The sequence below is a fragment of the Anser brachyrhynchus genome, assembly GCF_964034855.1.
Source record: "Anser brachyrhynchus genome assembly, chromosome: W".
Lineage (NCBI taxonomy): Eukaryota > Metazoa > Chordata > Aves > Anseriformes > Anatidae > Anser > Anser brachyrhynchus.
In genome coordinates, this window is record NC_137704.1 from 3,725,012 (window position 1) to 3,738,440 (window position 13,429).

The following is a 13,429-nucleotide window of genomic DNA, read 5'->3' on the forward strand; positions in this document are numbered from 1 at the left end:
GTTTAAGGTGTCTCCTGAATCACCCTTCTTTGTTCCCTCTCAAGGCTTTACTTTCCTCATGGTCTCATCTTTAAGAGTCGGATGTGATCACCAACCATGGGGCTTGTCGACCCCCATGGCCACACTCCCACATCTTCCCCTTCTTTATTAACATAAGAAAGCGCAATTAACACAAATTAAGAAGGCAGGATCAACACAAACTAAAACACAGAGAAAAACTGCCAGGCATACTAAGTCTATCTTTAACAATCTTTGTAAAACCATCCCTGGGAGAGGCAGGCACTGAGTGCTGCCCTGCCGGGGGGCTCTGGCTGCCCCTCCAACTCCTGGAGTCCTTGTTTGTGGGTCCTGCCTATGCCAGCGAGACCCTCCCATAGGCTGTTTTTTGTTTGTCCCTGTTCTGATAGCCTGTCCCTATTCATTACCTTTTTGTTTTCGTCCCTGTTCTGTTAGACTATCCCTGTTCCTGTTCTTCATGTCCCTGCTTAAGGTGTCTCCTGAATCACCCTTCTTTATTCCCTCTCAAGGCTTTACTTTCCTGATGGTCTCATCTTTAAGAGTTGGATGTTATCACCAACCATGGGACTTGTCGACCCCCATGGCCATGCTCCCACATCTCCCCCTTCTTTATTAACATAAAAGAGCTCGATTAACACAAATTAAGAAAGCAGGTTTAACACAAATTAAGAAGGCGCAATTAACAGAAATTAAGAAAGCAAGAGTAACACAAATTAAGAAAGCACTATTAACACAAACTAAAATACAGAGAAAAACTGCCAGGCATACTAATTCCATCTTTAACAAACTTTGCAACCCCATCGCGGGGAGTGGCAGGCACTGAGTGCTGCCCAGCTGGGGGGCTCTGGCTGCCCCTCCAACTCCTGGAGTCCTTGTTTGTGGGTCCTGCCTATGCCAGCGAGACCCTCCCATACGCTGTTTTTTGTTTGTCCCTGTTCTGATAGCATGTCCCTATTCTTTCCTTTTTTGTGTTTGTCCCTGTTCTGTTAGACTATCCCTGTTCCTGTTCTTCATGTCCCTGTTTAAGGTGTCTCCTGAATCACCCTTCTTTGTTCCCTCTCAAGGCTTTCCTTTCCTGATGGTCTCATCCTTAAGAGTCCGATGTTATCACCAACCATCGGGCTTGTCGACCCCCATGGCCACACTCCCACATCTTCCCCTTCTTTATTAACATAAGAAAGCACAATTAACACAAATTAAGAAAGCAGGATCAACACAAACTAAAACACAGAGAAAAACTGCCAGGCATACTAAGACTATCTTTAACAAACTTTGCAACCCCATCCCTGGGAGTGGCAGGCACTGAGTGCTTCCCAGCTGGGGGGCTCTGGCTGCCCCTCCAACTCCTGGAGTCCTTGTTTGTGGGTCCTGCCTATGCCAGTGGGACCCTCCCATATGCTGTTTTTTGTTTCTCCCTGCTCTGTTAGCCTGTCCCTGTTCCTGTTCTTCATGTCCCTGCTTAAGGTGTCTCCTGAATCACCCTTCTTTGTTCCCTCTCAAGGCTTTACTTTCCTCATGGCCTCATCTTTAAGAGTCGGATGTGATCACCAACCATGGGGCTTGTCGACCCCCATGGCCACACTCCCACATCTCCTCCTTCTTTATTAACATAAGAAAGCGCAATTAACACAAATTAAGAAGGCAGGATCAACACAAACTAAAACACAGAGAAAAACTGCCAGGCATACTAAGACTATCTTTAACAAACTTTGCAACCCCATCCCTGGGAGAGGCAGGCACTGAGTGCTGCCCAGCCGGGGGGCTCTGGCTGCCCCTCCAACTCCTGGAGTCCTTGTTTGGGGGTCCTGCCTATGCCAGCGAGACCCTCCCATACGCTGTTTTTTGTTTGTCCCTGTTCTGATAGCCTGTCCCTATTCATTCCTTTTTTGTTTTTGTCCCTGTTCTGTTAGACTATCCCTGTTCCTGTTCTTCATGTCCCTGTTTAAGGTGTCTCCTGAATCACCCTTCTTTGTTCCCTCTCAACTCTTTAGTTTCCTGATGGCCTCATCTTTAAGAGTCGGATGTTATCACCAACCATGGGACTTGTCGACCCCCATGGCCAGGCTCCCACATCTCCCCCTTCTTTATTAACATAAAAGAGCTCGATTAACACAAATTAAGAAAGCAGGTTTAACACAAATTAAGAAGGCACGATTAACAGAAATTAAGAAAGCTAGAGAAACACAAATTAAGAAAGCACTATTAACACAAATTAAAATACAGAGAAAAAATGCCAGGCATACTAATTCCATCTTTAACAAACTTTGTAACCACAACCCTGGGAGAGGCAGGCACTGAGTGCTGCCCAGCCGGGGGGCTCTGGCTGCCCCTCCAACTCCTGGAGTCCTTGTTTGGGGGTCCTGCCTATGCCAGCGAGACCCTCCCATACGCTGTTTTTTGTTTGTCCCTGTTCTGATAGCCTGTCCCTATTCATTACTTTTTTATTTTCGTCCCTGTTCTGTTAGACTACCCCTGTTCCTGTTCTTCATGTCCCTGTTTAAGGTGTCTCCTGAATCACCCTTCTTTGTTCCCTCTCAAGGCTTTACTTTCCTGATGGTCTCTACTTTATTAGTCAGATCTTATCACCAACCATGGGGCTTGTCTAACCCCATGGCCAGGCTCCCACATCTCCCCCTCCTTTATTAACATAAAAGAGCTCGATTAACACAAATTAAGAAAGCAGGTTTAACACAAATTAAGAAGGCGCGATTAACAGATATTAAGAAAGCAAGAGAAACACAAATTAAGAAAGCACTATTAACACAAACTAAAATACAGAGAAAAACTGCCAGGCATACTAAGTCTATCTTTAACAAACTTTATAACCCCATCCCTGGGAGAGGCAGGCACTGAGTGCTGCCCAGCCGGGGGGCTCTGGCTGCCCCTCCAACTCCTGGAGTCCTTGTTTGGGGGTCCTGCGTAAACCATCGTGGCCCTCCCATATGCTCTTTTTGGTCATCCCTGTTCTGTTAGCCTGTACCTGATCATTCCTTTTCTGTTTTTGTCCCTGTTCCGTTTTCCTGTCCCTATTCATTCCTTTTTTGTTTTTGTCCCTGTTCTGTTTGCCTGTCCCTGTTCCTCTTCTTCATGTCCCTGTTTGTATTCTTCTCGTCCCTGTTCGTTTTCATGTCCCTGTTGGGGGGCGATTTGTGGCGTAAAGACCGCACGGACACCGGGGTTCTTTCAGGATCTGTAACTGCTACCTCATTATTGATGACATAACTTGAACTCTCTCTTACTGAGGGCATAACTTCATCTCTCAGAGTGAGGGCACAACTTCATTCTATCCCTTATTCAGGAAAGGCTCCCTTCCTATAACTTCCGCCTCACAGCAGTACCTTTCCACTAACTAGTCATTGGTCAACAACTTTGCCCGGCAACAGCAAACACCCAGCCACTTCCATGCATTAATGGCTGGAGAACTAGCCACCCCAGACAAGAAGGTGTCACCTGAATCACCCTTCTTTGTTCCCTCTCAACTCTTTAAATTCCTGATGGTCTCATCCTTAAGAGTTGGATGTTATCACCAACCATGGGGCTTGTCGACCCCCATGGCCACACTCCCACATCTTCCCCTTCTTTATTAACATAAGAAAGCGCAATTAACACAAATTAAGAAGGCAGGATCAACACAAACTAAAACACAGAGAAAAACTGCCAGGCATACTAAGTCTATCTTTAACAATCTTTGTAAAACCATCCCTGGGAGAGGCAGGCACTGAGTGCTGCCCAGCTGGGGGGCTCTGGCTGCCCCTCCAACTCCTGGAGTCCTTGTTTGTGGGTCCTGCCTATGCCAGTGGGACCCTCCCATATGCTGTTTTTTGTTTCTCCCTGCTCTGTTAGCCTGTCCCTGTTCCTGTTCTTCATGTCCCTGTTTAAGGTGTCTCCTGAATCACCCTTCTTTGTTCCCTCTCAAGGCTTTACTTTCCTCATGGTCTCATCTTTAAGAGTCGGATGTGATCACCAACCATGGGGCTTGTCGACCCCCATGGCCACACTCCCACATCTTCCCCTTCTTTATTAACATAAGAAAGCGCAATTAACACAAATTAAGAAGGCAGGATCAACACAAACTAAAACACAGAGAAAAACTGCCAGGCATACTAAGTCTATCTTTAACAATCTTTGTAAAACCATCCCTGGGAGAGGCAGGCACTGAGTGCTGCCCAGCCGGGGGGCTCTGGCTGCCCCTCCAACTCCTGGAGTCCTTGTTTGTGGGTCCTGCCTATGCCAGCGAGACCCTCCCATACGCTGTTTTTTTTTGTCCCTGTTCTGATAGCCTGTCCCTATTCATTCCTTTTTTGTTTTTGTCCCTGTTCTGTTAGACTATCCCTGTTCCTGTTCTTCATGTCCCTGTTTAAGGTGTCTCCTGAATCACCCTTCTTTGTTCCCTCTCAAGGCTTTACTTTCCTGATGGTCTCATCTTTAATAGTCGGATGTGATCACCAACCATGGGGCTTGTCGACCCCCATGGCCACACTCCCACATCTTCCCCTTCTTTATTAACTTAAGAAAGCGCGATTAACACAAATTAAGAAGGCAGGATCAACACAAACTAAAACAGAGAAAAACTGCCATGCATACTAAGTCTATCTTTAACAATCTTTGTAAAACCATCCCTGGGAGAGGCAGGCACTGAGTGCTGCCCAGCCGGGGGGCTCTGGCTGCCCCTCGAACTCCTGGAGTCCTTGTTTGTGGGTCCAGCATACGCCAGTGGGACCCTCCCATATGCTGTTTTTTGTTTCTCCCTGTTCTGATAGCCTGTCCCTATTCATTCCTTTTTTGTTTTTGTCCCTGTTCTGTTAGACTATCCCTGTTCCTGTTCTTCATGTCCCTGTTTAAGGTGTCTCCTGAATCACCCTTCTTTGTTCCCTCTCAACTCTTTAGTTTCCTGATGGCCTCATCTTTAAGAGTCGGATGTTATCACCAACCATGGGACTTGTCGACCCCCATGGCCAGGCTCCCACATCTCCCCCTTCTTTATTAACATAAAAGAGCTCGATTAACACAAATTAAGAAAGCAGGTTTAACACAAATTAAGAAGGCACGATTAACAGAAATTAAGAAAGCTAGAGAAACACAAATTAAGAAAGCACTATTAACACAAATTAAAATACAGAGAAAAAATGCCAGGCATACTAATTCCATCTTTAACAAACTTTGTAACCACAACCCTGGGAGAGGCAGGCACTGAGTGCTGCCCAGCCGGGGGGCTCTGGCTGCCCCTCCAACTCCTGGAGTCCTTGTTTGGGGGTCCTGCGTAAACCATCGTGGCCCTCCCATATGCTCTTTTTGGTCATCCCTGTTCTGTTAGCCTGTACCTGATCATTCCTTTTCTGTTTTTGTCCCTGTTCCGTTTTCCTGTCCCTATTCATTCCTTTTTTGTTTTTGTCCCTGTTCTGTTTGCCTGTCCCTGTTCCTCTTCTTCATGTCCCTGTTTGTATTCTTCTCGTCCCTGTTCGTTTTCATGTCCCTGTTGGGGGGCGATTTGTGGCGTAAAGACCGCTCGGACACCGGGGTTCTTTCAGGATCTGTAACTGCTACCTCATTATTGATGACATAACTTGAACTCTCTCTTACTGAGGGCATAACTTCATCTCTCAGAGTGAGGGCAAACTTCATTCTATCCCTTATTCAGGAAAGGCTCCCTTCCTATAACTTCCACCTCACAGCAGTACCTTTCCACTAACTAGTCATTGGTCAACAACTTTGCCCGGCAACAGCAAACACCCAGCCACTTCCATGCATTAATGGCTGGAGAACTAGCCACCCCAGACAAGAAGGTGTCACCTGAATCACCCTTCTTTGTTCCCTCTCAAGGCTTTACTTTCCTCATGGCCTCATCTTTAAGAGTCGGATGTGATCACCAACCATGGGGCTTGTCGACCCCCATGGCCACACTCCCACATCTCCTCCTTCTTTATTAACATAAGAAAGCGCAATTAACACAAATTAAGAAGGCAGGATCAACACAAACTAAAACACAGAGAAAAACTGCCAGGCATACTAAGACTATCTTTAACAAACTTTGCAACCCCATCCCTGGGAGAGGCAGGCACTGAGTGCTGCCCAGCTGGGGGGCTCTGGCTGCCCCTCCAACTCCTGGAGTCCTTGTTTGTGGGTCCTGCCTATGCCAGTGGGACCCTCCCATATGCTGTTTTTTGTTTCTCCCTGCTCTGTTAGCCTGTCCCTGTTCCTGTTCTTCATGTGCCTGTTTAAGGTGTCTCCTGAATCACCCTTCTTTGTTCCCTCTCAAGGCTTTACTTTCCTCATGGCCTCATCTTTAAGAGTCGGATGTTATCACCAACCATGGGACTTGTCGACCCCCATGGCCATGCTCCCACATCTCCCCCTTCTTTATTAACCTAAAAGAGCTCGATTAACACAAATTAAGAAAGCAGGTTTAACACAAATTAAGAAGGCGCGATTAACAGAAATTAAGAAAGCAAGAGTAACACAAATTAAGAAAGCACTATTAACACAAACTAAAATACAGAGAAAAACTGCCAGGCATACTAATTCCATCTTTAACAAACTTTGAACCCCATCCCTGGGAGAGGCAGGCACTGAGTGCTGCCCAGCTGGGGGGCTCTGGCTGCCCCTCCAACTCCTGGAGTCCTTGTTTGTGGGTCCTGCCTATGCCAGCGAGACCCTCCCATACGCTGTTTTTTGTTTGTCCCTGTTCTGATAGCCTGTCCCTATTAATTCCTTTTTTGTTTTTGTCCCTGTTCTGTTAGACTATCCCTGTTCCTGTTCTTCACGTCCCTGTTTAAGGTGTCTCCTGAATCACCCTTCTTTGTTCCCTCTCAAGGCTTTACTTTCCTCATGGTCTCATCTTTAAGAGTCGGATGTGATCACCAACCATGGGGCTTGTCGACCCCCATGGCCACACTCCCACATCTTCCCCTTCTTTATTAACATAAGAAAGCGCAATTAACACAAATTAAGAAGGCAGGATCAACACAAACTAAAACACAGAGAAAAACTGCCAGGCATACTAAGTCTATCTTTAACAATCTTTGTAACCCCATCCCTGGGAGAGGCAGGCACTGAGTGCTGCCCAGCTGGGGGGCTCTGGCTGCCCCTCCAACTCCTGGAGTCCTTGTTTGTGGGTCCTGCCTATGCCAGCGAGACCCTCCCATACGCTGTTTTTTGTTTGTCCCTGTTCTGATAGCCTGTCCCTATTAATTCCTTTTTTGTTTTTGTCCCTGTTCTCTTAGACTATCCCTGTTCCTGTTCTTCATGTCCCTGTTTAAGGTGTCTCCTGAATCACCCTTCTTTGTTCCCTCTCAAGGCTTTACTTTCCTCATGGTCTCATCTTTAAGAGTCGGATGTGATCACCAACCATGGGGCTTGTCGACCCCCATGGCCACACTCCCACATCTTCCCCTTCTTTATTAACTTAAGAAAGCGCAATTAACACAAATTAAGAAGGCAGGATCAACACAAACTAAAACACAGAGAAAAACTGCCAGGCATACTAAGTCTATCTTTAACAATCTTTGTAAAACCATCCCTAGGAGAGGCAGGCACTGAGTGCTGCCCAGCCGGGGGGCTCTGGCTGCCCCTCCAACTCCTGGAGTCCTTGTTTGGGGGTCCTGCCTATGCCAGCGAGACCCTCCCATACGCTGTTTTTTGTTTGTCCCTGTTCTGATAGCCTGTCCCTATTCATTCCTTTTTTGTTTTTGTCCCTGTTCTGTTAGACTATCCCTGTTCCTGTTCTTCATGTCCCTGTTTAAGGTGTCTCCTGAATCACCCTTCTTTGTTCCCTCTCAAGGCTTTACTTTCCTGATGGTCTCATCTTTAAGAGTCCGATGTTATCACCAACCATGGGGCCTGTCGACCCCCATGGCCACACTCCCACATCTTCCCCTTCTTTATTAACATAAGAAAGCGCGATTAACACAAATTAAGAAGGCAGGATCAACACAAACTAAAACACAGAGAAAAACTGCCAGGCATACTAAGTCTATGTTTAACAACCTTTGTAACCCCATCCCTGGGAGAGGCAGGCACTGAGTGCTGCCCAGCCGGGGGGCTCTGGCTGCCCCTCCAACTCCTGGAGTCCTTGTTTGTGGGTCCTGCCTATGCCAGTGGGACCCTCCCATATGCTCTTTTTTGTTTCTCCCTGCTCTGTTAGCCTGTCCCTGTTCCTGTTCTTCATGTCCCTGTTTAAGGTGTCTCCTGAATCACCCTTCTTTGTTCCCTCTCAAGGCTTTACTTTCCTGATGGTCTCATCTTTAAGAGTCCGATGTTATCACCAACCATGGGGCTTGTCGACCCCCATGGCCACACTCCCACATCTTCCCCTTCTTTATTAACTTAAGAAAGCGCGATTAACACAAATTAAGAAGGCAGGATCAACACAAACTAAAACACAGAGAAAAACTGCCAGGCATACTAAGTCTATCTTTAACAATCTTTGTAAAACCATCCCTGGGAGAGGCAGGCACTGAGTGCTGCCCAGCCGGGGGGCTCTGGCTGCCCCTCCAACTCCTGGAGTCCTTGTTTGTGGGTCCAGCATATGCCAGTGGGACCCTCCCATATGCTGTTTTTTGTTTCTCCCTGCTCTGTTAGCCTGTCCCTATTCATTCCTTTTTTGTTTTTGTCCCTGTTCTGTTAGACTATCCCTGTTCCTGTTCTTCATGTCCCTGTTTAAGGTGTCTCCTGAATCACCCTTCTTTGTTCCCTCTCAACTCTTTAGTTTCCTGATGGCCTCATCTTTAAGAGTCGGATGTTATCACCAACCATGGGACTTGTCGACCCCCATGGCCAGGCTCCCACATCTCCCCCTTCTTTATTAACATAAAAGAGCTCGATTAACACAAATTAAGAAAGCAGGTTTAACACAAATTAAGAAGGCACGATTAACAGAAATTAAGAAAGCTAGAGAAACACAAATTAAGAAAGCACTATTAACACAAATTAAAATACAGAGAAAAAATGCCAGGCATACTAATTCCATCTTTAACAAACTTTGTAACCACAACCCTGGGAGAGGCAGGCACTGAGTGCTGCCCAGCCGGGGGGCTCTGGCTGCCCCTCCAACTCCTGGAGTCCTTGTTTGGGGGTCCTGCCTATGCCAGCGAGACCCTCCCATACGCTGTTTTTTGTTTGTCCCTGTTCTGATAGCCTGTCCCTATTCATTACTTTTTTATTTTCGTCCGTGTTCTGTTAGACTATCCCTGTTCCTGTTCTTCATGTCCCTGTTTAAGGTGTCTCCTGAATCACCCTTCTTTGTTCCCTCTCAAGGCTTTACTTTCCTGATGGTCTCTACTTTATTAGTCAGATCTTATCACCAACCATGGGGCTTGTCTAACCCCATGGCCAGGCTCCCACATCTCCCCCTCCTTTATTAACATAAAAGAGCTCGATTAACACAAATTAAGAAAGCAGGTTTAACACAAATTAAGAAGGCGCGATTAACAGAAATTAAGAAAGCAAGAGAAACACAAATTAAGAAAGCACTATTAACACAAACTAAAATACAGAGAAAAACTGCCAGGCATACTAAGTCTATCTTTAACAATCTTTGTAAAACCATCCCTGGGAGAGGCAGGCACTGAGTGCTGCCCAGCCGGGGGGCTCTGGCTGCCCCTCCAACTCCTGGAGTCCTTGTTTGTGGGTCCTGCCTATGCCAGTGGGACCCTCCCATATGCTCTTTTTTGTTTCTCCCTGCTCTGTTAGCCTGTCCCTGTTCCTGTTCTTCATGTCCCTGTTTAAGGTGTCTCCTGAATCACCCTTCTTTGTTCCCTCTCAAGGCTTTACTTTCCTGATGGTCTCATCTTTAAGAGTCCGATGTTATCACCAACCATGGGGCCTGTCGACCCCCATGGCCACACTCCCACATCTTCCCCTTCTTTATTAACTTAAGAAAGCGCGATTAACACAAATTAAGAAGGCAGGATCAACACAAACTAAAACACAGAGAAAAACTGCCAGGCATACTAAGTCTATGTTTAACAACCTTTGTAAAACCATCCCTGGGAGAGGCAGGCACTGAGTGCTGCCCAGCCGGGGGGCTCTGGCTGCCCCTCCAACTCCTGGAGTCCTTGTTTGTGGGTCCTGCCTATGCCAGTGGGACCCTCCCATATGCTCTTTTTTGTTTCTCCCTGCTCTGTTAGCCTGTCCCTGTTCCTGTTCTTCATGTCCCTGTTTAAGGTGTCTCCTGAATCACCCTTCTTTGTTCCCTCTCAAGGCTTTACTTTCCTGATGGTCTCATCTTTAAGAGTCCGATGTTATCACCAACCATGGGGCTTGTCGACCCCCATGGCCACACTCCCACATCTTCCCCTTCTTTATTAACTTAAGAAAGCGCGATTAACACAAATTAAGAAGGCAGGATCAACACAAACTAAAACACAGAGAAAAACTGCCAGGCATACTAAGTCTATCTTTAACAATCTTTGTAAAACCATCCCTGGGAGAGGCAGGCACTGAGTGCTGCCCAGCCGGGGGGCTCTGGCTGCCCCTCCAACTCCTGGAGTCCTTGTTTGTGGGTCCTGCCTATGCCAGTGGGACCCTCCCATATGCTCTTTTTTGTTTCTCCCTGCTCTGTTAGCCTGTCCCTGTTCCTGTTCTTCATGTCCCTGTTTAAGGTGTCTCCTGAATCACCCTTCTTTGTTCCCTCTCAAGGCTTTACTTTCCTGATGGTCTCATCTTTAAGAGTCCGATGTTATCACCAACCATGGGGCTTGTCGACCCCCATGGCCACACTCCCACATCTTCCCCTTCTTTATTAACTTAAGAAAGCGCGATTAACACAAATTAAGAAGGCAGGATCAACACAAACTAAAACACAGAGAAAAACTGCCAGGCATACTAAGTCTATCTTTAACAATCTTTGTAAAACCATCCCTGGGAGAGGCAGGCACTGAGTGCTGCCCAGCCGGGGGGCTCTGGCTGCCCCTCCAACTCCTGGAGTCCTTGTTTGTGGGTCCAGCATATGCCAGTGGGACCCTCCCATATGCTGTTTTTTGTTTCTCCCTGCTCTGTTAGCCTGTCCCTATTCATTCCTTTTTTGTTTTTGTCCCTGTTCTGTTAGACTATCCCTGTTCCTGTTCTTCATGTCCCTGTTTAAGGTGTCTCCTGAATCACCCTTCTTTGTTCCCTCTCAACTCTTTAGTTTCCTCATGGCCTCATCTTTAAGAGTCGGATGTTATCACCAACCATGGGACTTGTCGACCCCCATGGCCAGGCTCCCACATCTCCCCCTTCTTTATTAACATAAAAGAGCACGATTAACACAAATTAAGAAAGCAGGTTTAACATAAATTAAGAAAGCGCGATTAACAGAAATTAAGAAAGCTAGAGAAACACAAATTAAGAAAGCACTATTAACACAAATTAAAATACAGAGAAAAAATGCCAGGCATACTAATTCCATCTTTAACAAACTTTGTAACCCCATCCCTGGGAGAGGCAGGCACTGAGTGCTGCCCAGCCGGGGGGCTCTGGCTGCCCCTCCAACTCCTGGAGTCCTTGTTTGGGGGTCCTGCGTAAACCATCGTGGCCCTCCCATATGCTCTTTTTGGTCATCCCTGTTCTGTTAGCCTGTACCTGATCATTCCTTTTCTGTTTTTGTCCCTGTTCCGTTTTCCTGTCCCTATTCATTCCTTTTTTGTTTTTGTCCCTGTTCTGTTTGCCTGTCCCTGTTCCTCTTCTTCATGTCCCTGTTTGTATTCTTCTCGTCCCTGTTCGTTTTCATGTCCCTGTTGGGGGGCGATTTGTGGCGTAAAGACCGCTCGGACACCGGGGTTCTTTCAGGATCTGTAACTGCTACCTCATTATTGATGACATAACTTGAACTCTCTCTTACTGAGGGCATAACTTCATCTCTCAGAGTGAGGGCACAACTTCATTCTATCCCTTATTCAGGAAAGGCTCCCTTCCTATAACTTCCACCTCACAGCAGTACCTTTCCACTAACTAGTCATTGGTTAAACGATTTTGCCCTGCAACAGCAAACACCCAGCCACTTCCATGCATTAATGGCTGGAGAACTAGACACCCCAGACAAGAAGGTGTCACCTGAATCACCCTTCTTTGTTCCCTCTCAAATCTTTAAATTCCTGATGGCCTCATCTTTAAGAGTCGGATGTTATCACCAACCATGGGGCCTGTCGACCCCCATGGCCACACTCCCACATCTCCCCCTTCTTTATTAACATAAGAAAGCGCGATTAACACAAATTAAGAAGGCAGGATCAACACAAACTAAAACACAGAGAAAAACTGCCAGGCATACTAAGTCTGTGTTTAACAACCTTTGTAAAACCATCCCTGGGAGAGGCAGGCACTGAGTGCTGCCCAGCCGGGGGGCTCTGGCTGCCCCTCCAACTCCTGGAGTCCTTGTTTGTGGGTCCTGCCTATGCCAGTGGGACCCTCCCATATGCTGTTTTTTGTTTCTCCCTGCTCTGTTAGCCTGTCCCTGTTCCTGTTCTTCATGTCCCTGTTTAAGGTGTCTCCTGAATCACCCTTCTTTGTTCCCTCTCAAGGCTTTACTTTCCTCATGGCCTCATCTTTAAGAGTCGGATGTGATCACCAACCATGGGGCTTGTCGACCCCCATGGCCACACTCCCACATCTCCTCCTTCTTTATTAACATAAGAAAGCGCAATTAACACAAATTAAGAAGGCAGGATCAACACAAACTAAAACACAGAGAAAAACTGCCAGGCATACTAAGACTATCTTTAACAAACTTTGCAACCCCATCCCTGGGAGAGGCAGGCACTGAGTGCTGCCCAGCCGGGGGGCTCTGGCTGCCCCTCCAACTCCTGGAGTCCTTGTTTGTGGGTCCTGCGTAAGCCAGCGTGACCCTCCCATAAGCTCTTTTTGTTCGTCCCTGTTCTGTTAGCCTGTACCTATTCATTCCTTTTTTTTTCTTTTTCCTGTTCCGTTTGCCTGTCCCTATTCATTCCTTTTTTGTTTTTGTCCCTGTTCTGTTAGCCTGTCCCTGTTCCTGTTCTTCATGTCCCTGTTTGTTTTCTTCTCGTCCCTGTTCGTTTTCTTGTCCCTGTTGGGGGGCGATTTGTGGCGTAAAGACCGCACGGACAACGCGGTTCTTTCAGGATCTGTAACTGCTACCTCTTTATTGATGACATAACTTGAACTCTCTCTTACTGAGGGCATAACTTCATCTCTCAGAGTGAGGGCACAACTTCATTCTATCCCTTATTCAGGAAAGGCTCCCTTCCTATAACTTCCGCCTCACAGCAGTACCTTTCCACTAACTAGTCATTGGTCAACAACTTTGCCCGGCAACAGCAAACACCCAGCCACTTCCATGCATTAATGGCTGGAGAACTAGCCACCCCAGACAAGAAGGTGTCACCTGAATCACCCTTCTTTGTTCCCTCTCAACTCTTTAAATTCCTGATGGTCTCATCCTTAAGAGTTGGATGTTATC